This window comes from Hippopotamus amphibius, chromosome 1 (genome assembly GCF_030028045.1).
Source record: "Hippopotamus amphibius kiboko isolate mHipAmp2 chromosome 1, mHipAmp2.hap2, whole genome shotgun sequence".
In the NCBI taxonomy this organism is placed as follows: Eukaryota; Metazoa; Chordata; class Mammalia; order Artiodactyla; family Hippopotamidae; genus Hippopotamus; species Hippopotamus amphibius.
Window position 1 is genome coordinate 63,610,661 of NC_080186.1, and position 24,457 is coordinate 63,635,117.

The 24,457-nt window shown below is 36.4% G+C and overlaps 1 protein-coding gene across 19 annotated transcripts in view; it reads right to left on the reverse strand.

The window, feature by feature from the left end:
• The window catches only part of ADGRL2 (adhesion G protein-coupled receptor L2), a 266,132-nt gene that overhangs the window by 168,795 nt on the left and 72,880 nt on the right, over positions 1–24,457 (reverse strand). The window contains exon 1 of one of the 19 annotated variants that reach the window (XM_057714991.1): positions 14,022–14,062. The exons of 14 other annotated variants lie outside the window; for them this stretch is intronic. The gene's annotated coding sequence lies outside the window, so the exon portion shown is untranslated. Of the gene's footprint in view, positions 1–12,305; positions 13,097–13,483; positions 13,500–13,767; positions 13,990–14,021; positions 14,063–24,457 lie in introns of those variants that run through there. 4 more of the 19 variants (XM_057714981.1, XM_057715012.1, XM_057714973.1 and 1 more) reach the window with 4 other exon arrangements.

The following is a 24,457-nucleotide window of genomic DNA, read 5'->3' on the forward strand; positions in this document are numbered from 1 at the left end:
ACAGTTTTGAATTAACAATATTGTATGAATGCCACAAAATCATACTACACAAAGTATACATAATAAAAAGTAGTCTTTTTAAACCTTTGTTAGATTTCAATTTGAATAAACTGTTAAAACAGACAAAAAGAAATGCCTTTGAAACATAAAAGGCAAAAAGAAGCTAATACTGTTTGTTTTTATAATTAAAATGAAAACAGTATTTTCTAAATCCTAGCAATATGGCGATTTAAAATACATTTAAAAATTATTTTCCAATACAGTTATTAAAACATGCAGATTCACAGTTTTGCATTCCAGACTCTTCATATAAGTACATATAAAATTTTGAATAAATATCATTTAGGATTTACTACAGTTTTGTTAATTTCTGTTTAAAATGTTAATATGTTAAAATATTTGGCTCTCAGTTCAAACAGTATAAAATATATCAAGCCTTTTTTTAATAGAAATTTCTATTTTTATAAAATTTATACTAAAAAAAGTATTTCAAATCTACATTCATAACACATATTACCCTTACCTGGAGAATTATTCTTTATATTATATTCTCATAATATAGCTTATTTAAAAAAGCAATCTGCTCATATAGATGCAGCAACAATTAACACATACATATTTACTCTTAACATTTATACAAATTACAAGATGTTCTATCATAATTCTTTTTTTATTATTCATTTAAGAATTTAATAAAAATTTCTGGCAATTTATGAAGAATGTCAGGGTTATTTTAAACTGAAAAGCAGCTGCCAATTAACTTTCTCATCATAAACATCCACAATATAAAATAACAATAATCCTTTTACAACAATAATTTAACTTTTTAATAACACATTTCTTCACAATTAATTCAAATTTCATTATTTTAAAAAATCACTCAGTAATCTACCTTCAGATCTAAGACAAAACAAGTAGAACTTACCCTAGCTGTGCCTTTCCAATAACCTCACAGAAGTTATGCACTCTGTGACAGTTACTGTTCCTCACGTAATAATTTTCCTGGAATGAATCCAGTAACCCTTACCTCACTGTGAAGGAAGATGTGGTATTTGAGGGAAAAGGGGAATGAACTATAATACCAGATTCCATTTTCCAGTGCTTATCATATTTAGCACCAACTATGATAAGAAATCTTTTTATCATATTGTTTAAACAATGAAGTAAAGTTGGCAATATAGGATGTCTATCAATAATTCTAAGGAAAGGAGCATTTGGACACTGTTGTAAACATGCCATCGTAATCCTATAAATGTAATTGCTGTTGCTAATATTCTTACCCTGATATGAAAATGTTCTACATAAATGCAGCACAGACTTGTTAAGATAATACATGACCATGCTGAGCGGGTAATACTTATACACAAAAGCCCATGCCAGTACCATAAATCTCTGTATTAGACAGCAGTTTCCAAACTTAGAGTCATTCTGTATAGCAGTTAATAATCTGACTTTCCACATAGTAAAGATTAGCTAATAAAATAATAAATCCACAACAGTAAATTTCACTAAGAAACATCCTTTTAAAATACAAAATAAATATTTTTGTCATCTCATCCTTTGGTAAACTAAGAGAAAAAATGAACTATTATATCTCTATTCAAGGATGGTTAAGTAGATAAACTTTCTTCGTCCTAAGCAGCAAATTCTTAAGTAATGTTACTATACCAAAATGAAAAATTAAAACGATTCATGTTTGGTAGAATTTAACACAATATCCTATCCTTAAATGTCTTGGCACAATTAAATATATGCAGATAATGTGAAAAATTTGCTTGCTAAAGAGATCCGAACGCTCCTAAAGGCTTTCCACCCGGATTACCAAAACACCTGCTTGCAAAACTCAAGTATTCTCAAGTATCTGGTTAATAATTTCTTAGAAATTTAGCTGACACAGGGTTCATAAACAGAATTCAGTTTTTAATCAAGCAGTCTATACTGTCTGCATTCATTTTTTACCAAGTTAGACAGCAGTTTCCTAATCCACTTAATAGAAGGTCCTTATTAGCAGTTTCCTCATTTAAGTGTCACTGCACGAATAGGTCCATTTTTGCAAGCAGAAGTCACTAATCCAAGGTGATCATTTTTGTTTTTAGCAAAGAGCATATACAACACATCTAATTTGATCTTTTAATTAAATGTAGAGGAATGTAATTTACTCCTTACTCTTAAATGATCGTTTTGTATTTTACATAATCTGGAAAATTATCTTAAAAATTCAGATTTCTCTTTTAACAATTATTATGTATTTAACAAGAGAGATCTGCGGCCATCCTCCCAGAGCTTTAGCCAATCATTAAAAAAAACCCGAATCTCAAAATGAACCTGATTCATTCTTTTCGATATCTTTCTAGCAATTTTTACAAATTAAGAAAACGTAAATACAGAAAAAGTAAAATGTAATCTGTAAGTACAGAAAATGATAAATATCTGGAATTTACTATATTAAATTTCACTAGAATTTGGCTAATCTCAAAATGCTTTATTTTCCTTAGAACAATTTTTCTCAAACAAAAAAAATACACTAATAAGACATTTTCTAAAGGGAAATAATCAATTTATACTGCCTTGATTATTTTATCTCATATGCAAGCTCCCTCTACAGGTAATAACAAAGGTTAGCAAAAATATCTGAAACATGTAAGCAGTTATGTGCATAAAGATGCAGGTCACCACTGTGTAAAAATACTATTATCTAGTATTGTTCCCTCCGCCTTACCAATTATCTGATTAAAATAACTGCTCCTGAAAGTCTGTGGTTCAACAAGATTATTCTTGTCCTTCATCTTGGTTAAGAATGCAGCTAGAGCAGGCAGGGTACAGAAACTTTTCAGTCATCCAAGAGCTATTCTCACAAAGTGTATTTCAAGGAAAAGAAAACATTACCTTGCTTACACAGTACCAGTCTGAAATGGTAGACCACCCAAAACAAAGCTGCCCAACCCGTTTATCTGCTGCATCTTCTTATTGCAAAGTAAGCAACCAAAAGCAGCATCTTAGGACTGATTTACAGTGAAAGATAAAAAATCAATTTTAAATGACTACAGTTACAACTACATTTTCTTCTTCTTCAGAATAATTCATAAACTTAAACCAGAGTATTTACTTTTGGAAAATATATTTTCATTAATTCAATACAAAAGAGAAAAGGAAGCTGAATTGCTTTACAAAATGTTCTTTACCCCTCCATAATATCTTTTTCAGAATCTGTTTTAGATTTCTGTTTATACATTCTCCACTTCTGCCATGTTCCTTTCCCCAAGTATACAGAGATAAGGTGCATCTCTGCCAAGGGAGGAAAACAAAACATAAAAAAAAATCCAAAGTTAAGAACCATTTCAAAGTCTTGAGGGCAAGGTGTTGCCAAAAAATTGTTTCTGGACTAGTTTGATTCCCCTCTCTTTTAAGATTTCCCCCTTCCAATATGCATACCCCACTTTTATAACATAAAAGCAGTGACTATAAATTTGAGGCAAATTCAGTTTGACAGGCTTATAAGAAGTGATTTTTTTAAAACTTAGACAGTTATTAAACAAATAAAAATTATGAAAGATATGCTAACTTTCATGCTAAAACATACAAAATATACCAAGATATCAAAATTATATTTCTTTTTTCCAAACAAAGAAGATAAGCTTAATGGGAAAAGCAACGTATAAATAAGCAGAGGTTTTAGTAAGCTTTTTACTTAAGAGAAAGAAATAAAATTTTATATCACTTATATTCTTAAATATTTAGGCTGCAGACATAGTTTAAAACCAAAAGCAATATAAAAAGTGGCTTCCATCAAGGCTATGGGTGACAAAGCATTTGCAGCAGAAAAAACAAAGGGAGGGGACGTCCCCTCTATTATTCACCATCAATAGCGCTAATCAAGAGGAAGCACCTAATAGTCAAATATCTTTCACATGACAAACAGAACTCTGAAAAGGACAAAAACAGTTGTGTCCTTATTTTACATGAAAATATCTAGGATATCATAATTTGAGTGTAATTTTTATTTGTTGATGCATATGAAGCAAAATCAAGTGTTTTACGCCCATCTTTTTTAAAATGGAAAACAAGATATATAAAATGGATCAATTCTTCATTTAACACACTTAAGCCTTTATTAAAGCTCTATGAAAATACATGCAATCACTGGGATACAAATGCATAAGCTTACATCATCAAAATTATCATTTCCCAAACTGTCTTGGACATTAACCATAGACAAGCCAAGAATTTTAAGATTTAAAACACACCATAAGCATCCTGAGATTAAAAAGATGAGTGAAGAAAATGCTATATAAAAAATGTGTTCTGTAATTTCTAATCAATAACCACAGTAATAAACAGTAAAAAAAAAAAAAAAAAAAGGTAGGCTTTTAAAGCAGAGGAATAAAATTTCTGTGTGGAATGTAACAGTGGAATAAAGAAATAACAATTCCAAATAGAAATACTTTGCTTCAAAGTAAAGGCACACGGAAAATAGTTTCCAACATGATTTTTTAATGTAGTAAATGGCAGTTGACAAGTGATTTAAGGAAATATAATCTACATAAAACAGAAGTATTCTATCAACTAAAGACCTTATCGAAAATCTTGTAAACACTCACCCATTATATGAGGAAGTGGTGTCATACTATTTAATTTTAAGAATAAATGATTAAAATTAGAGCTCACTTTATAAACAAAACAGAGAGGTCTCTTTTCCTCTCTCTACAGATAGACACTATTTACTATCCTCTATAAGAGAAAGCATTAATCAAATGCAAGGTCACCTAGACCGCCTCGACAACCAAGAACCATTTTTGACAGTAATTGGGGTTAGATTATTATGTCATCTAAATCCAGTGCAATAATCTGTTTGAGGTGTGGACTGATGTAAAAACACCTACAAAATGAGGCAAAGTGGGCACAGCACAAGAATTTCATGGTCCAAAGGCAGCAAATACCTTTCAGAACAAAACAGAGATCAAGTAAGTCATATCATTTTCAAAATCAGTTTAAAAACAGGTATCTTAATCATATATATTTTACATTTTTAACTTGCATCTGTGCTAAGTTTTAACCAATAACTGTCAATAAATACTGATGTATACAAAGATACAGAATATAAAATGTATGCTTATGTATGTACATGTGTGTATATATCTGACCAAGAAAGGAGTTAAAGAGTATTATTGAATAACTGAAAGATCAAAACTAAATCCTTTCTCTTTTATTAGGAAACTCACAGTGCATTCTTCTTTGCTGCTACAATGGCTAAAGTTTTTGTTATTTATCCAAAGAAAGATACAGGGTTGTATCTGGTTTTTTCTGACAAAGTAATATGTTTGAATTGATCTAAGTCTAAAGTTAACCACCTTTTCAACTTCTCCTCTCTCTCAAGTCCAAGAACTAATAGTTTTTATCCCTGTTTCTTTTTTCAGCTACCATATAAAAAAAGATTTTGAAGTTACTTTACACATCTTAAAACAGAATTAAGATCTGGTCATTATTTCAGGAAGTTAACTTCTGCTTAACCTGCCTACTTTTTAATCTTATATTTCTATTATTATTAAAGTATTGAATCTATCCTTTAAGAAAAAAAGTCCCCCGAAGAATTTTCAGCTTTAAGTAGGCTTCTTTTAAGCAACTCATTTCAATACTGAAACTCAGAGATTAAGGTGTAATCCCTGTGTGTGAATTTTAATGTTTATAATGTACTCCTCACAGATTGGAAAAATCAATGGCAAGACCAACAGGGGCCCATTTTGCTCAGCATACGTTTTCTTGTCAGGTCGTGATTAATGCTGTGCTCTGTAGAGGGAGACATTACATCCGGGCTAAAACAGACCTAAATTTTACCCTCAGGCAGAAATCTGATTTTAACATCTCTATTTAAAGTGACATTTGTCCTCCCTTTTCAACTGGTTTCCCCAGAAATTCCAGGAAGTTGACTTCATGACCTAAAAACAGCCGGGTGGCTATGAGGAGCAGTTGTGCCTGTTCTTGCAGTTCGGTAAATCTGGGTGCCAGAATGAATCCAGGTGGCAATAAAACAGGTGCCTAGCTATCTGCTCCGATGAATCCCATGCCACTTTACTGCTACAAAAATTTAAGATTTAGAGTTCTGTATGATTCTAGAGTCTAAAAATTTCAAATATGTGTTTCTTTGGCTGACCTAGCTATCCCTACTGATGGACTACTTTCTTTTGATTCATAAAATTACATTTGATTTTTCACAACCCTGATCTGAAATATCAGTTGATTACAAATTCTAGAAATCCAGAAAAGCAACTATGTCATGAAATAGCTCCCATAAAAACAAAAATGGAAAGCAAAAAGAAAAAATGTTCACATAACAAAAAGTCCCCAAGTAAACAAGACGTATACATATAAAAACAGGCAGCAATATCCTTACACTGTGAAACATGGTAACTTTTGATATTATTAAGCAATTTAGACACTGCTGGCAAGTTCCTACTAACCAAAGTAATCTAATTTCTGTTGCTTTTCAAAGTAAATTGATTTTTTTTCTTTTAGCCGTTCTGGTAATTGAACAAATTTATACAACTGTGATGGGATTTTACTTACCACCACACAATGCATAAAATCCTTTACGAAGACAAACTATATTACTTCATAAAACTGCATTTTTGTTGTAATTAAACAAATTGTATTTAAACTTGCTCGGTGCTTCCAAAGCAATCAATAGCATTTTGCTATAAGCTGCACTTTACTTGCAGGTGTTAAGCGCTTGGTTCCTTCATTCGCTCTACCCTTTTTCTTTTTTAAAAAAAGGTAACTTTTTTAAATTACCTTAAAAAAATTACATATTTGTAAATAAACAATACATGGGAATTTTTTTAATAAGAAATAGCTTTTTAAAAATCGTTGGTAGGAATATATTGGAACATGTCTGTAAATTATTGCCTACATTTAGTCCATCAGATAAATGACCTAAAAAGATTTTTTAGGTATTTTTGGTTGAGTAGAACCTTTTCTTACATGACACAATGATCCACTTAAAAAAATACATCAGAATAGCATTTAAGGGATTTTTATAGTTTATAACAATATATTTAACAAAACCTATATATTAAACTCAAAATACCACACTGAAATCCGAATTTAAGAATTAGACCCTAGTTATAGTTACTCCTTTAAAAATTATCATACCAGGTCCAGAAAAATGACATTATTTTAGGATTCTAATTCCATAATTTCAATAATTAACTATATCTAAATTAACTCATTTCCTTAACCTTTTTCTTAAAGCATTAAAAAAATAATAATAACCACTACTTGACCAATCTTGAGTAGCAAAAAGATTTTAGATAACAGTTTCGATTTTTCTGATAACATCAAGTCTAATTACAGTAATCTGGGTGATTAAATACTTTTCAACCTTTCAACCTTCAATCAAGAATTATCTGAAGAGATGAATATTTGGGTGGGGCTACAGACTGATTAGCGTTATGTAAGAGAGAAGTTAACCAAGCTATGATTTTAATCTATCTTTAAAATAGAAATGTTTTAATCTTTCTTGAAAATAGTTACAAAACAGGTATCTATTTAGGTAACATGAACTAATATTTAAATAAATTACTTTAGTAACTGATACAACCAAAACACAAACAGGATTTTCAGTCCTTTCCAAGTCTAGCAACTAAGGTTACTATTTTTAAATAGCAATCCTGTATGACACTAAATCTTCAAATTTCCAAAACTGCATTTCATTCTTAATCCATGTACAGTTAATCTGTGCAAGTGGTATGGATTCTTATTAAAATGAAAACAGATTTCTATCAAGTAGGATTTGGCTCATACCTTAGAAAAGAATACATTATAAGGCTCTCTTCATCTCATACTACACTTGTCAGTAAACTCTGTTATTGAATATTTATTCATAAAAGTTAGGTCAAATAAATATTTTGATAGAAAATAGAGCAATAACATTTTATCACTATGGTGTGCAGACTTCTAGTTACCTTCTGACCCTCCCAACATCTCAATCTTAGCTCACATATTCCTATATTACTTCACACTAAAATATTATCTTAAAAATTTTAATAAAACACAGAAAGCTCCAATAATGATCAAATAAAGTTCTAACCCTAAGTAAACCTTAGTTTTAAAGCTCTCCTCTTGCTAATTTTAAGAAAGGAAACGCCCAGAAGCTTGGTGTTAACGTTTCTACTCCTGAAAATTGCAGCAATAAAAACTCCAACTGCTTGTCTTAAATTAAGACTTGTAGTACTCCATGTGAGATCCATATATTTATACTAGTTTTTATAACATTTGGAAGTTTTGTTGTCTGCTTTGATGTCAGTCCATTAATAAAGCAGAGAGTCAAAAGCCTGGAAAAAATTATATTTTATTGGAAATCTTCAAGTCAAAACCTCAAGTAATTGGTTTGTTCTACCCCACATGATTCAATATTCTGATTTCCCCAACTACCTGCTCCCAGAGCTATCTGCATTTCTAAATTCGTTTTCTGTTGCCAACACATAGTAACCCAGTGATTGAAAATGGCAGCTGAAGTGCTTCTACAACACATTAATTTTTTCTCTAAGTAGTCCAATTTTGTCATCTAACTGTTGAAAAATCTTCTTTTCACTGCATTTTACACCTTTAGAGATTTCCTGAATTCACGATCACCATCATATAAAATGAAGAGCAATGTTTTCAAGACAATTTTTAGATTATCACTAATAGCTCTAAGGGATAATGTGTTTTCTTTACAGCACTCTGCATTCAAAGCAGACTAGTTAACAGCAACTGAAGTGCAATAATAGCAATTGCATCAATGTGTGCTTTTTTTTTTTTACCTCAAAAGTACTTCTTAGACAACTGAAGAGATCAGATAAATAAACTATCATCATAAAATGATTTCAGGGTAATAAGATGCAATTTGAATGCCACTAAGAGAAAATCTCATCTTAATCTGAAAAAAATTTATCATCCTATTACACTGAAAACTAAAAATGTTAGGTGATTAATGATTATTTTTCCCTCTAAAACTTTTTATTAATTTTCACTTTTAAAAGAAAAACGAGTTCTGGACATGCGTAAAAAAAAGTCCCCCTCTAATGAAAGGATATCAACTCACGTTCAAAATCAACCAACCATCAAAGGTAAAGCTATAAAAAATATGCGCTTACAAATCTCCAAAACGTCCCTGAGATTCATTTTCATCTTAAAACTAGGTTTTAGACATTCTAAAGCTAAATAAATAAAACCAACATTTCTCTAGACGTTGAAGACAAAAGTTGTCCCTTGACCCATCTGCTCGCCATAAAATGACCCAAATGACCCAAGTACTTGTTCTTATTTTTTTTCTTCATTCATGGATATTGAGTTGTTAAAGAAATTCAGAGAATCTCTCTGCAAATGTAAAAAAGCATTAGTATACGCTAGTTACATAATTAAGAAAAACCTCCTTTAAGCTGACTTCTAGAGTTTACTGTTAGATAAAATACAAACATTTTGAGACCAAACAGTATTCAAACAACTATTTCCATATGCAATTCATGAAAAATTTGAATATCACTTAGAAACCTTTTTCAAACTACACTTGCAATAAAAGTTGCATTAACAAAGTTCATATTGAGTTTTTAACACTCAAAACTCTCCACTGACTTTTTTTAACCTATTCATTTAGCAAGTGTATTAAAAATAAAGTTTCCTAGGTATAAAAATCAGTGTCCTTTTATCACAAGATTTCTATTGTTTTATGCATTAATTAAAAGCCTTTCTCAGCCATTTTACTAACATAGCAAAATGTAGGCCCTAGAAAAGTATTAAGTTAGAAGGAAAAGCTTTCTCACTCTCTCTTCCACTGAAGGGACCCCAAAAGACAGGCAACAGTGACTATCACAAAATAAAAGGTCACTCTTTTTCTAGGAACAAACCATTTATCAATGGAAAATAATTGTCTTTCCATTTGCAAGGGCTCCACAGCAACAGACAATGTTTTTCACTCACATAATTACAAAACAGTAAAAGTTCAGAAACACAGCCTGAATCCACCTCCCTATTTTTACCCTTTACAATTCTCATTGCCCTTTGGGCCTCCACTTGGAAGCAAATGGAAGACAGGCTGAAGTTTTCTCAATTGAGCTGAAGCTAAGAAACCTTTGATATGCTAATAGTCCCCTTCAAACGGTAAGAATTCACACTTGCATTAATTCAAACAATTTGCGCAGAATGATGTGAAATGGCACCTCTTTTAGAGGCAAGCAACAAAAGGAGAGAATCGGAATGTCTGAAGAAACTAAACAACAGAACATTTGTTCTGCAGGAGTCTCTCTATCATGCATAAATGTATCAGAAGGTGGAGGGAGGGACAACAAAAAGTTCGATAACACACCTGAAGAGAAGTATACTTTCTTAGAAAGGGTTTCTCACGTACTGCAAAGATACTAAATATAAGTTACAAAGTTACCTTTTACCTAGGTCAAGAGTCCCGTCACAACTGGGAATGTTGCCAAAGACACCGCACAAACTATTCTATCTTTCTGCTATCGCGGCAGATTGCCTCCTCTGTACCCATCTTTTAAGGTTTGCCGAGGATCAAACTTGATTTGGTAAGAGCCATCCCAACAGGCAATTATTTACCAAACGGATGTGACTTTTCCTCATTGTGCAACTCGAGCAAACTCGGTGGGGCCCGTTCCAGACAAACACTGACAGAGAAATGAATGGACCAACCACGTCCGTTAAATGTACGCCTCTGGAAGAGAGAAGTACACACAGTGTAAAGAACGCAGAAGAAAATTTAAGCATTGGGGGCGGGGGCGAGAAGGAGAGTGCCTAAGAACCTGGCCTTTGTAAAGGGAACCATATGGTTGGTGGCTGCGGCTCACACGCTCCCAGGCAGCTTGGAGAAGCTGCTAAGCAGCCTGACACCTTTCAAGGAACAGGAGGAAAACATTTCCTTGGTCTGAATCTCAGACAACACAGTTTGCATCAGGAAGGACGGAATGAGGGGGCCAGGGAAAGGGAAAAGGCTGAGGGGGGAGGAGTCCATCCAAGGTGGGGAAAGAAGACGGACACCGCAGGACTCGTCCCTCCAACTATGCTTTCAGAGCACAGAGTGAGCAGAGGATAAAGACAAATAAATATGAATAAAGACATACGTTCCTCGGCCGCCGCTCATTGACCCTTTGGCATAAAGTAAAGCTTCCAGCGATTTCCCCTAACCCAAGCCCCGTAGTTTGGCGAAAGGAACAAACTTTCTAGATCCCAAGCGAAGGACTCTTGCGGGAGTGCCTCCCCTCTGCTGCGACGCTTTGGTCGCTTCCCTCGCCCTCGCCTCTCCACCAGAGGGTCGGGTGGCCCCAGCCCTGCAACAAGCCCACGTTCGGTTAGCGTGGGGGATGGAGGGGGGAGTCTCCCCTGCCTGGCGCCCCTCCCACACCTGTTTCCCCCGCCGATCCCCACCCCGCACCGCGGTCGCACAAACCAGACTTCCAGAGAGGCTCGCAGCCCCTGCGCCAAGCCCAGAAGCCCACACCCCGTAACTTCGCCCGCAGGCCCAGCGCGGCCCGCTACTGCCCTCTCACTGCGGGTGCGGGAGGCACTCGGCCTCCCCAGAGCCCGCCGGGTGCCCGGCCCCGCTGCGCCGCCCCTAATCGTTGCCAGCCACGGTGCTGGCCCGGCCACATCTGGCTGCGCTTTGCTGTCATCCTCGCCTCTCCACACCACCTACCCACCGACGAGAAGAAACCACCACCCGCAACAACTCATCCCATCCCCCCTCCCCCCCGCCGTCCACTTGCTCTGAACTCGCTCCCGGCGCTCGGCCTCCCGGCTCCACTCACAGTCCGGGACGGGTCTGCAGGCAGGCGGGGCGGGGGGGGGGGAACGGGGACGCGCTCCCCACCCGGCCTCCAGCCCCACCGAGGGCGCGCCCCACCTGCCCCCTCCTCAGATGAGCAGTGCAAGAGCGAACGGCACCTTCTGACCCAGGCTTTCGGTAAATTACAAATGCCGAACCCAGTCCTACTCTCCCCTCTCCCCCCGGAACCCCTGCAACTAGACTGTAGTCAAGTGAGCGTCACGACACTCGCAGGGCGAACGAAGCAGCAGCAGGCTGGACGGGAACGGGAGTTGTGCGGCTCGATTTCCGAGGAGGGGGAGGAAGCGGAGGGGGCGAGCAGCCCGAGCCCGCGCGGGTCTCCCTCCTTGGCCCGGCAGAACGAAACAAACAGCCGAGCCACAACTCATCCGCGGCTCCCTCCACCTCCAGGATCCACCCCGGGGCGGGAGGCGCAGAGCAAACAGGTCTCCGAAGCCCGGCACAGAGGCACATTGTTCGCTCCCGCGGCTCTTACCTCGGTCTGCGAGCGCGCCCCGGGGGCGGGCCGTCCGGCGCGGGGGCCGCGTGGAGAGAGGCGCAGAGGGCAGCGGCCACCCGCGCCGGCGAGGGCCGAGGCCGGCCGTGAGCGGGTCGCCGGCCGCCGAGTCCGCGCGGGAGGCAGCGCCGCGGCTCGGCGCGTCCTCCTGCTTGGCCGCCGCCGCCGCCTCCTCCAGCCAAGCAGCCAGCGCCGGGCGGCTCCTGGGGTTAGGTCAACATTTTCCTGCAGTTTCCCACACGCCGCTCCCCGAGAGAGGTCTTTCGCACACGCGCACGCGCCCCCAGACCGCACGCTCCCTCGTAAAGATAAGAAATTCGGGAAGCCGAGCGGAAGGGGCGGCGGAGGCAAAAGCTCGACAGAGGTGCGCAGACTTGGGAGTCCCCTCCGAGCGGCAGACGCGGGAGGGGCGGGCAGACGGCGGCGGCGCGAGGCCAACTCAGTTCGTCAGGCGAAGCCGCTCAGCCCGCCGTCCGCGCCGGCCGGGAAGGCATCCCTCGAGCCGACCCTGCGCGGCCTGGGGCGGCAGACGACTGCAGCCCCTCCTCTCACATTTCGGGTCTCCCGGCCGAGGCTGAGCGGTGGCCGCTGCCCCAAGACTGGCTGAAGGCGAGGACGGGGGCTCGGGGAAGTGTAGGGACGAGCCGCGCCACACACAGCCACGGTGGGGAGCTGCCCCCCCACCCCCCCGCAACGATCCCAAGGAATGCTCCGGTAAGCTCCCGATTTCGCTCCGGTACCTCTGCGTGTGTGTGTGATCGGAGAGAGAGTGAGCGAGAGGGAGCGAGAGGGAGAGAGGGAGAGAGACGGGGGAGCGCGAAGTCCTGACACAGACTCTCCGCGAGGTCTGAACTGGAGTCACCTCCAGCCTCCTCCTCCTCCTCCACCCCAAATCCCCACCTCCCCACCCCCGCGAGTTGGGCTAATCATATAAACATATTAGCGGGTCCAACGGCAAAGGCCAAATCTCTCCCTCCTGATTTTTCCAGCAAGGGGCCCAGGCAAACTCAAAAGAAGATTACAGGCAGCTAAGTACAAAACGTGGAGCAGATAATCTATAACTCATTGCCGCCCAATGGCCATTTTGCACTCCATTTGAGCAGCTGCGGCGGTGGTGCACCCAAGCAAGGGGGAGGGGAGCGACAGGGGACACTTACGGGCTCGAGCTGTTCGGGTGGCGGTGGCCCAGCAGCCGCCCTACAACAGGCCGGCCCCGGCTCCGCCGGCGGGGCGGCCGCAGGGCTGTCCGGGCGGCGGCGGCGGCGAGGGACGCGCGCGCACGGCCGCTGAACGCGCCCCGGAGGCGGCCTGCGCTGGCTAGCGCCCCTCCTCTCTCCCCCCATCGGCGGCCCCCCCGCCTCGCTCTCGGGGCTCCGCATCCAGCCCCCGGCGTCAACACACCCATTCCCTCCCGACCCCCGCCTCCCCAAACTCCACTCACTGCGCGCTCTGTCTTCCGCGCGCTCTGCCGGCGCGCGCTGTCCATCCTGTCCACACACACGCACTTTAAAAACATTTATTTTATTTCTGGAACCGGGTGAAAGGTATCTGGGAGAGCGCGGCGCTCCGGCCTCCGAGGCGGGGCGCAGGGGGCTGGTCCGGAGCTCGGGGTCCCCTCCCCTCTTCCCTCCAGGCTCAGGAGCTCTCTGCTAGCCGGCACTTCGGAGAAGCGCCCAGGATGCGTCTTTTACCCACCCCGTCTCCAGGTTTTCTCTTTTCTCCGCGCAGCGAGCCGGAGGCCCCGAAACTTTTAGTTTCCGCGGCCCTTCTTTTGTGTGACTGCTCGGAGGAGAAAGAACGTCTGTTCGCCTCGGCTGCCTGCGTCCGGCTGCGGCGCGCGGGGGACGCTCCAGGGTTAATGCGTCTTTGATACCTGAGATTTCCGGCGGGCTCGTTAATGAAAGTTACATTTTTTTTTTAATTGCGATGACTTTTTCTTTGTAGTCACAGAGAGCTAGCCAAACTTTGACTTTAGTGACTATATTTCACAAGAGCGTTTTGTTTGTTTTTGATTAAACCCACCAGGATAAGCAAAGGAAGGAAAGGAAACTACAAGGCTCTACTCGCAAGTGCATTCATCGTGCTGTTTAGGTCTGTCTCCCTCATTTCCTTACATTGAAACTGCTTTTGCTCTTGTCCTCTGACCACACTTCCCTTGCACTTCTCTGTTGGTAGTGTCAGCAAACAGCCAGGCAGCGCCTACGCTGAACCCAAACTGAAGAGAAGACGGAGAAAATCGTGCTTGAAAAATGTTTGAAAGCCAGTTGTGTCCTTTGCATACGAATAAAATCAAACCTGGGTTTTTTTTTTTAATTACAAAATTTCTGAGCTGAAATGTATTTCTGAATCACTGTCTATACTGATGAATGCGACATCAATTAAAGAAGCATGTTTGCATTGGTTTTCAAGAAAAACTGATTCTCCAAGATTTAAAATCTCTAGAAAATAGGATGAAACTTGAGCTCCTTTGCTTTCAGAAACAGTATGTACTTTTTGTTGCTGTGGGTATGTTGCAGTCATCATACTTCAGAAATCATTTCAAACAACAGTTATTAAAATGTCAACAGCAGATTGTTCAAAATACATGAAGACTCTAAATACCTATATTTTGTCACAAAGCCAGATATTTGTAGTATTAAAGTAAATCCAACTATTGGTCAAGTTTTCTCTCAACTTGTTAAAAATCAAGTTAAAAGTACATATGTGCAAATAACTGAAACATGCTCTTTTGGTCGATTCATTATAATTCTCGGATTCAGACAAGAATCCTTGATGATCAAATTTTTTTCTGCTTAATGTATTGGTGTTTTAGTATTCTCACCAATACAAAAGATAAGAGGAGCCACTTAAAGCATTGGTGCTTTAAACTACATAAACACTTCCATTTGGAATTTCTTAGATAACATTATTCAAATATTATTGATGCAGGATATAAACTAGTCTAGAAAAAAACACACTTATGCAGAGCTAGTGTGAAACTTTATTTCGTTTTTACATCTGTCAAAATTTATACATACGACAGATCTACCTAGGAAAAGTAAATCAGGGTTCTTTAAAGTAGTGGAAAAGAAGGCAGACTTGGACTCTCAGACCTCAGAGGTCATTTATATCACGGCCTCCTTTAGAATTTAAAATTATTTTATTCAGTATTGTAAACCAAAATATGTCAAACTGATAATAATTTGCATTTACTGAAAAATTTTAGCCCTTTCTTTTATTCATCTTTGAAGATTTTTCATTCATCTAGGCATGATTCACAAGAAGCCCCAGTGAGTGCATAGATCAGTCTAATCCTATTTTCCTTGTGGAGGCAAAACTTGGGCTGAAGTTTTTATTCAGTAAGCTTAGTAAGTAATCAATAGAGAATTTTGCCTGAATTAAGCTGCCCATATGTTGGCTCATTTACTTATTTATTTAACTCTCTCAGAAAGAATCTCAGGAAGAACCCACTGTCTACGTTTCTTAGGTCTGACGTACTTTGATGCTCAGGACATAAGTGAGTCACTCTCCACTATGTTCCTGAAGAGACTACCAAAAAAGGAGGATACATGGGAAGAGAAAGAAATTGTCAGAAGTGGGTTAAAACTATAGGGAGTGGGAAATGCCTCATACAAGTTTTTAATTTTAACTCAATAGGATATGTATTTTATAGAGTTCAAAGGGTTCAACACTTTTTCCTAAGAATATAAAAGCTTGCTGTTTTTAAAATTATATCTAAATGTATCCCTTCTCTAGGATAATGTTTTAAATATTAAAGGATTTTTAATTCTTTCCTTGCACTTTACACATAATAATGCTTCAGCCTTCTTTGTATCCACAAAGAATTGAAACAGAGCTTTTAATTGCATCGATATATTCAAGATTAAGCTGTTAGCCACAAACCTGCCATTACAAAGGAACACTTAAATGACACACACACACATCCAGCAAACATAATTTGCCTGACACTTCATGACAATTCAAAACATAATTTATAATAATACAGGTGTTATGGTAGAAAAAAATGCAATGGGAAACTTAATAATGTCTGCAGATGTTAGCAAGCTAAGTGTAGTTGGAGTATGTTATGCATTCCCTACAATCCAATCAATTTAACTACACAATCTATATCATTATGTAAGTAATGGCAAAATCATTGAACTTATTCATAATACTTACTAATTGTTTTTAAAAATAAATTCTACAGAGGACAAAGGAAACTCCCATTTCCATTTGTTTTATGTTAAATCAACATCTAACCACTCATGGTGATTTCATTCAAAGAAAACAGAAGGAACTCATTAGCTTATGTGGTTTGAGAGATTGATGGGCTTCAAACATTTTAACCATACATGTTTTTTCCAACTGTAGAGACTCATGTTTTTAATTTAAACATCTTTAAGAAACTAAAGATTATTTTATTCAATGGGTTCACATATTTCTGATACAGAAATTATGCTGATTTTTAAAGCTATTTACCATCCAGCCATCTTTGTTTAGAGGGAAATGATGAGGTACCTGTCAGAATACAAGTATGAATAATAATAGTACGGGTACCAATTTAACGAATCTGAAAAAGTATGAAAATGGGCATGGTTGCAAAAATATCGTGGTTAATATAAGCCAGTAGAACACAGTGAGTAACCTCTTCAATGCCCCATTCCAGCAAACTTGGATATAGGTAAGCCAGTTCTAAAAGGGGCCACATGGAGGTGGACTGGGGTGGGGCAGGGAGAGGAGCCAGGTCTTGATACTGGGCCAGAAACTGTGTGAAGTTTGAGCTACTCGCTGTAGAGAACTACCAATGAGAATAGATTGCATTCATTATTTTTGCCTTTGATAAGAGAGCTCTGTGAGAGTTCTAAAATAAAACAAATAAAAAACATGTGAAACCTGTCTAGTTTATAATACAGAAGTAGAAATTAAATTAGCTAGATTGCATCCTAAACTTTGTGTTCCCTTTTCTTCATCTTTACTGTTCATTGATGGTTAGTGCTGAAATGTTTCCCCTACTCTAGAAAATAAATATTTTAAAGCTCTAGAGCAGATCAAAGCAACATGTGAATACCCAAACTTAACTAGAACTTGCTGAAAGTTACTAGCTTTGTTTTTCATTTTATGTAGGCTGAAAAGAAATCAAAACTCATTTTCCATGAAAGAAGAAACATATGAAAGCATTTGGCAAAACCAATAAGCTTTTAACTCTTCTCCCAGTTCTCTCCAGGCTGAGTGAATCGTGGTCCAAGAAGGCCAAACCCTATCTAAAATGTAGAGACGCAGTCTCCAAAAATAATGATAGTTTAAACTGTATTATAAATATGATTGTGATGTGCTGTACTTGATGATATTATTTAGAAGTATCTAATCACATATATTATTAAATATGTACCATTTTGTAATTAATACTTCTTAAAAATATCCACCAAAGCAACTGGTAGCTTGACTCTTTCTGTGCACTTAGAGTATTTATTTATGTCTAACGGTGTATGAAGGATTATACAATTTTTATACCATTAAAATGATATTCAAAAGTAAGCAAGTTAAAAAAAGATACCCCTCATAATCATTGCTCCACTAAGTCTTATGCAACCCAAAGTTAGTGTTTCTTTCCCATAGATTTTTCTCATAACTGTTGGTAATCTCCGCACCTTGAGGATTTTCTATAATCCTATTTTATAGACCTTCTATCAATGTTTCTGTCAAGCTAGGAAGTGTAACTGAAAGAACATTCATTTTATAGAAAGCTATCTATGACTTATAATAATTTTTTTATCATAAGTTCTCTTAACCAAATGTTTTCTTATTAAAGTATGTAGTTTAAAAATGAGCCTTCTCATCCCTTTTCTATATATGCAAACCTCTGTCAACAATACAGATGAAATTTCTTTAAATTTTTTTAAAAATTGTTAAACTAAAAGTAACCTAAAATCACAAGTTTTTGTTTTAAAAATAAAACATTTGAGTGGACAGTTCTTGGCAAAGCAACATGCATTGGATGAGACCAAAAGCAAGGCAATGGTTAACAGTAGAGGCAACTTCACTTCGATTGAATCTAAACCCTCAAAGATAACAGAATAGTAATTTCACACAAGTCTAAATTGAATTTTTAGTGCCTCTGAGAATATGACTTTGATTATCATGTCACAGTTCATTGTAGTATGGCAAAACTTGCAAAAGGCTTTTAAGAGTCAGGAAACAAACTCACAAATGCCCTCTTTGCGTTTTAGAAAGTGAGTCAAAGATATAAGTATATAACACTGCTAATATTTCATTTAGAATACATTAAAGTTATCGATGATACAGCATAAAATAATTGAAATATGTGATCAGTATTTTTAGACACAAAATTGCTGTTTCGGTTTTGAAAATATTTGATAATCTAAATTTGTGTAAGAGGATATTCTTCTGATTGTATATATTAGCTGTTACTAACGTTATTCAGTATTTTGTTCTGTAATTAATATAGTGGTTATTTTTTAACTCCACTTTTTTTTTTTACTGTATTTTAAAAAGGCCTTATTTGTTGTATATATTTTAATAAAAATAAATTTGAGCACATGGAAACTAGAACAGCAATTTGCAAGGATTTTTCTTCTCAACCTTGTTCTCCTCATAGTTTCTTGATAAGATAATAGAATGTTGCCATCTCTATTTTCAAGAATAATTTAAGTCTTTATAATTAAGTTTTCAACTTATTGCAACTCTTTACAATGCATTCTTAAAGTCACTATGAAATCCATCACTTAGGTCCTAGACCAAACAATGATGTAATAGGCATATGTTTTTGTGATAAGTAAAAGTGCATTAGAAAAGAATCTTTTTTTTCTTTTAATTAGCATCCAAATTTAGAATCATACTAAAATGTCATCAGTATCTCAAAGGAGTACTGAAATGATTTGCTAATGATAAGGTTTTGTTGAGTGATATTCAATGAAGAAATTTTGGTTTAGGTTAAACAATAAAAACACATAATCTCTCCAGCTATTCTACATTAAAAAGAAGTTGCCAAACCATCACCTGGATAATATATTCTTTGAATAATTTGGATCCAGTGATGGAGGTGTGTTGCACTGAACCATCCACACTCTTATCCAACTGTCCTGGTTACCACAATCACATATCTACAATATAACTAAAGAGGATTATTAGTGCATTAAAAGAGTGTTCACCTTCATTATGGGTATGCAATTTATGACACCAATTTAATTAGTACTGTGTCCTTACTACCTGAATTTAATGACCCAAATTCAAACCACATATATTTCATTGTTTCTACAATGTAGAATGCACTGCAAGAAAAACTAATTTCCTGTTTATTATCTAATGATAATTGAAACACAATAATTCATTATAATATACTCTTCTTAATGCTATGTACGAAGTGGCATGTCTCAAGGAAGGAGATCATGGAAATAACATGAAAAATATTTATAGTTTGTTAAAATCAGAGAAAAGTTGAATTTGTTAAAATCAGAGAAAAGAAGGCTGGCTATAAAATGTAAATGTTTGAGAAATCAAACTATGTAAACTATTTTTAAATAATATGGATCCCCAAAAGACTATCATTTATCATTTAAAAGTAAACTCATGGGTAATCAAATAAGGAATCTGAAAAATATTTTTTTAATGAATTTTGACATTTCATATAATTATTCAATATTTACTTTCTCTCCAGTGCCCTATTGCAAAATGATTTTAAATATGATTTATATAAATCAAAAAAATTTATGCAGGTGTAGATTTGAGATGATAATGCTGGCCTGTTGTTTAGATTGAATGTTTCTATATAGGAGGAAATCATGTGATGTCAAAAATAGATACTAAATTCAATCTTTAGAAAACTCTTTACTAGGTAGATTTATAGCTTATCAAAATGCAGAGGTAAAATATTACACCTTATCACTGAGGGAAGTCTCTCTTTGCCTCAATTTTCCAGTTAATGAAAGAAGTGTTTAAATACTCTGTAGTTAGATTATTAACTCCTACAAAACTGAAACAGATGTGTGTCTTAGTATGCCATTAAATTTATGATTTACATAGAACTCTTACATAGAGCTGAGCAGAGGCCAATGATTCTAATTTGCTCTAGATTTACAATAACCTGATCTGGTTTTTGTAAGTATTGAAACACTTTAAACAAAATTAGAAAGCAGTTGTGCTTTGTGTGATTAAAGATGCAATTCTCTCTGGAGTAATGAGAAAAGTTAGAACATGTTTTTTTCTTTATGGATGTTTCTATTATAAACATGAGTACTATACATTATATATTTTTGTTACTATGATTTCCTTGTTTTTAATTATAAAATAAACCAATTGAATTTCACTGAAACTATGCCAAAATTTAGCTGAAGAATGTGTACTAAACTTCATAAAAATCCTTAAAATTTTTCCCAGGGTCTTAAGGTCTTGTTATACAAATACTAGTTCACCATAATTTTCTAGAGCAAAATATCTTTCTGATTAAGACCTCCACAGACAAAAAAAAGTTGAGTGCTAAATACAATTCAAGCCCTGGAAAACGGCATAAATAAAACTGTTCAACACTAATGATTACTGGATTCATATAAGTTACAAATAGAAAAAAAGTTAGTTTATTTTATCTCATTACACAAATAATAATATTAATAGCGCTATTATTTAAACCTCCTTCTACTTTGCTTGGTGAATTATAATCCATCAGCTCCTAAAATCAAATCCATAAAAATGCATTATTTTAAACACTATGAATACTGTTTTCTTAAAAATCAGTCAGAAATGTTGATATAAATATCATTTTAAACATTTGTGTGTATATTTATGTTTATGGAAAATAAGTACATGCAAAAGTATTAATTCATTAAAAGTTTCTCTCTCATAAAACCTTTATTAGCCCTTGAAGTCTTTGCCACTTCATATAAAATGATTTATCTTTTGAATAACAAGGTTCCATTAATCTGTTTGACAAAAGAATTTTTAAATCATTTAAATAATTTATTTGAATGAATTATTTAAATTCTGTAAAATATATATATATGCACATGTATATGTATATATCTGTGTCTATATATTTGTGTTCTGGCACAATATCACAGAAGAAATACAAAATAGAATTCAGAATACATTGTCCTTGACACCACCAGTGTGACTTGGTATTGCTGCTGATGTGTTCTTTGATCACCCACTGTTTGCACAGGATCCCTGTTAAAGGGCCATTTGTGCTACATTTGGCACAACAGGGTGATTTAATGTCAGAGAAACATGCATGTTATTTTCTAAATTCATTTTTAATTTTGCATTTTTACTGAGATTGTAGGCTGACATATTTTTCAAAATGTAAGGAAAGTAAAGGCAATTATTCAACACTAAGAAAACCTGCTTTCCTCAATTCGGTGCTCTAGGTGCTACTGGAAAGTAGTAAACATACTCCCTCCCCAGAGAAATAAATCATCCGTGGAAACAAAAGACAAATGGAAAATGAATAAGAATATACACAAAAATTTATAAGCAAATACACAAAACTAATTAGGACATAAAGATTTATATAATATGTTTAATATGCATGGCATTCAGGAATTTTAACTATATACTATTTCTTCACAGACTATTACTTCACAAAATTTTCCCTCAAATAGATCTTATTATTCTTTTTATCCCTTGATGATGCATTTTTATTTATAAAAAGAATTAAACCATTGGATTTTTCCCCAACTTTGGTGAGGTTATGGAATAAATTTACAAGTTCTCATCAATTTTATTTTTAAACATGCAGGAAAATAAGCCTTCACTTACATATCTCCTACATGCAACAAAACAAGTTTTATATCATATACACACACACACACACACAAAAGTTGTTTTTACTTTCTAAGTCACCTTTCTTTTGGAAACTCCATCCAGTTTTTCCTTTGTGGCACTGTTCCACTCTCTATTATATAAAGTTTTGGTGGGTTCATTCGGGTTTTATCTTAATTTTGTGACCCATCCTTTCAACAAATCTCTTTTAACTTTAATTTACCAGGGAGGTACTAACTTATATGAAAATCTCAATCTGTGCTTGTGACACGTAGTAAAATTTGAAGTCTCTGCCTTCTCCAGTTTTTGTCCCACTTGTCCAACCATCTGTAAACCCAACTATAACACTATAGCATTGTATACCCATTACCCACAATACTCAAATCTTAGTAAGGAGGTATGAGAATCCCTCAGCACTCTCACACAACTTTTAAAGTCCCTGATTTATCAAAGTAGCATCATGAACTCTTAGGCAGACAAAAGTCTTTTAAAAGTTCATTAGATGTCTGATGCTTTCTGGAACTTTCTCTCTGGAAGCACCTTCCTCCCTACCAATGTTCTTGTATCTAGAAATGTAGATAGCCTCCCAAATACCTCCAAGTTGTGTGATACAGGAAGTAACATTATACTGCTTAGAATGGTATGCACCAATCAGATGAAGCAGTTTTTAATCACTTCTCCTACTCTCAGATTTTTGAAGAACAGTGGCTTCTCTATTGTCTAGCAAAGGGCCTGAGCTGTAGTTGGTTGTTGGAAAGCATTAATGGAATAAATGAGTTAGAATCCTATAATCATAAATACTATTATAATGTTTAGTTCAATAAGGCAGCTGCTTGTTATACAAATATTATAGCACTGCTTTGCTGATGTAGATATTATAAGTCAAACAACCTAGAAATCTTGTACAAATGTACTTATCACAATTATACATATAAGCAACATGCACATAAATTTAGTTCTTAACAAATTTGTTTAATCAATCTTTTGAAATATTTTATAGGCCATATGTAAATATTTTAATATCTACACAAACTAGTGATTACAATGAAATTTGAATGTTTTCCAAAAATTAATTTAATAACAATGTGTGTATGTGTGCTTTTAAGTAAAGAGAAAAACAAACATAGACAAATTGTTAAAGTAGTTTCTCGCACTATTAATTATCTTAGTGTGTGTCTCTGTGTGTTGGGGAGGTAGGAAATAGATCAAGGAAGGCAGAAAATTAATTAATGCAGTTGAGTTTTTGAACTCAGAGAAGTTGAGAAGTTGGTTGTTTATTCCATTGCACCTAGAACAATCCTTCTCCCTTTGACTTTTTCTGTCCCAACAACTTATATAAGATAAAGATGTGTCTAGGGAACCTCAGCAATTAGAATCAAGGGGCTTGCCTGAAACTTTTCAAAGCTTATATTTTGCACCCTGGTGCTTTGGTCTTATTTAAAGGCAAAACATCTGACATCTTATACATTATGGTAAAAAGTATCATACTTCCATTTTAGTTCACTTATGATTCACTAAGGAAAGAATGGAACCCTACATTCAAGAGCCAAAAAGCATTTTAATCAATTTTTTCCTTCCAAATCACCAGCAAATATTCTTAATATTATCTTAAAGAGTAAATTATGGTGACCTAAATAGAAAGGAAATCCAAAAAAGGAGGGATATACGTATACGTATAGCTGATTCACCTTGCTGTGCAGTAGACACTAACACAACAGTGTAAAGCAACTATACTCCAATAAAAATTAATTTAAAAAAAAATTTAAATTAATCAAAATTTCTAAGGAAGATGTTCTGACTTTCTGCTAACACTTTAAATGTTTCTTTTTGCTTACATTCCTGTTTTCATTAAAAAAAAAAAACTTTCCAAAATATATTAGTAAGTACTTTGCTATCTAAGAGAATCATATTGAATATTATTTTATCTTTCTTTGATGACATGGAATTTTCCAGTGTTGAAGAACCATCAAAATGAACATTGATTATCATAGCACTTATTATACATCATGGTATTTATTGATTTACTCCCCCCCCCACCCCACTAGATAGTAAACTCCTTAAAACCTCACTAAACTTTATATGCCCAGCTCTTAGCAAAGCATATAATAGAGATCTCAAACCACTGGCCTATATAAAATCTAATCGACAGAGGTAATTTATTAGCCCCATGAGTGTTGGGCCACACAGTATTTTGTTTTGTTTTGTTTTGTTTTTTATCTACTTTTTGTCAACTTTTAAAAATTAAAAGGCTTCAAGTAAAACTTGGATTTGCAGCTTCTGGGGCAAAAAAAAAGATCCAGCAACTTTGACATATCTCATAGCAACACTCAGCAGGAGAGGCTTTCCTTTTCAAATGTAAGGTCCACTCTCCGACCCACCAC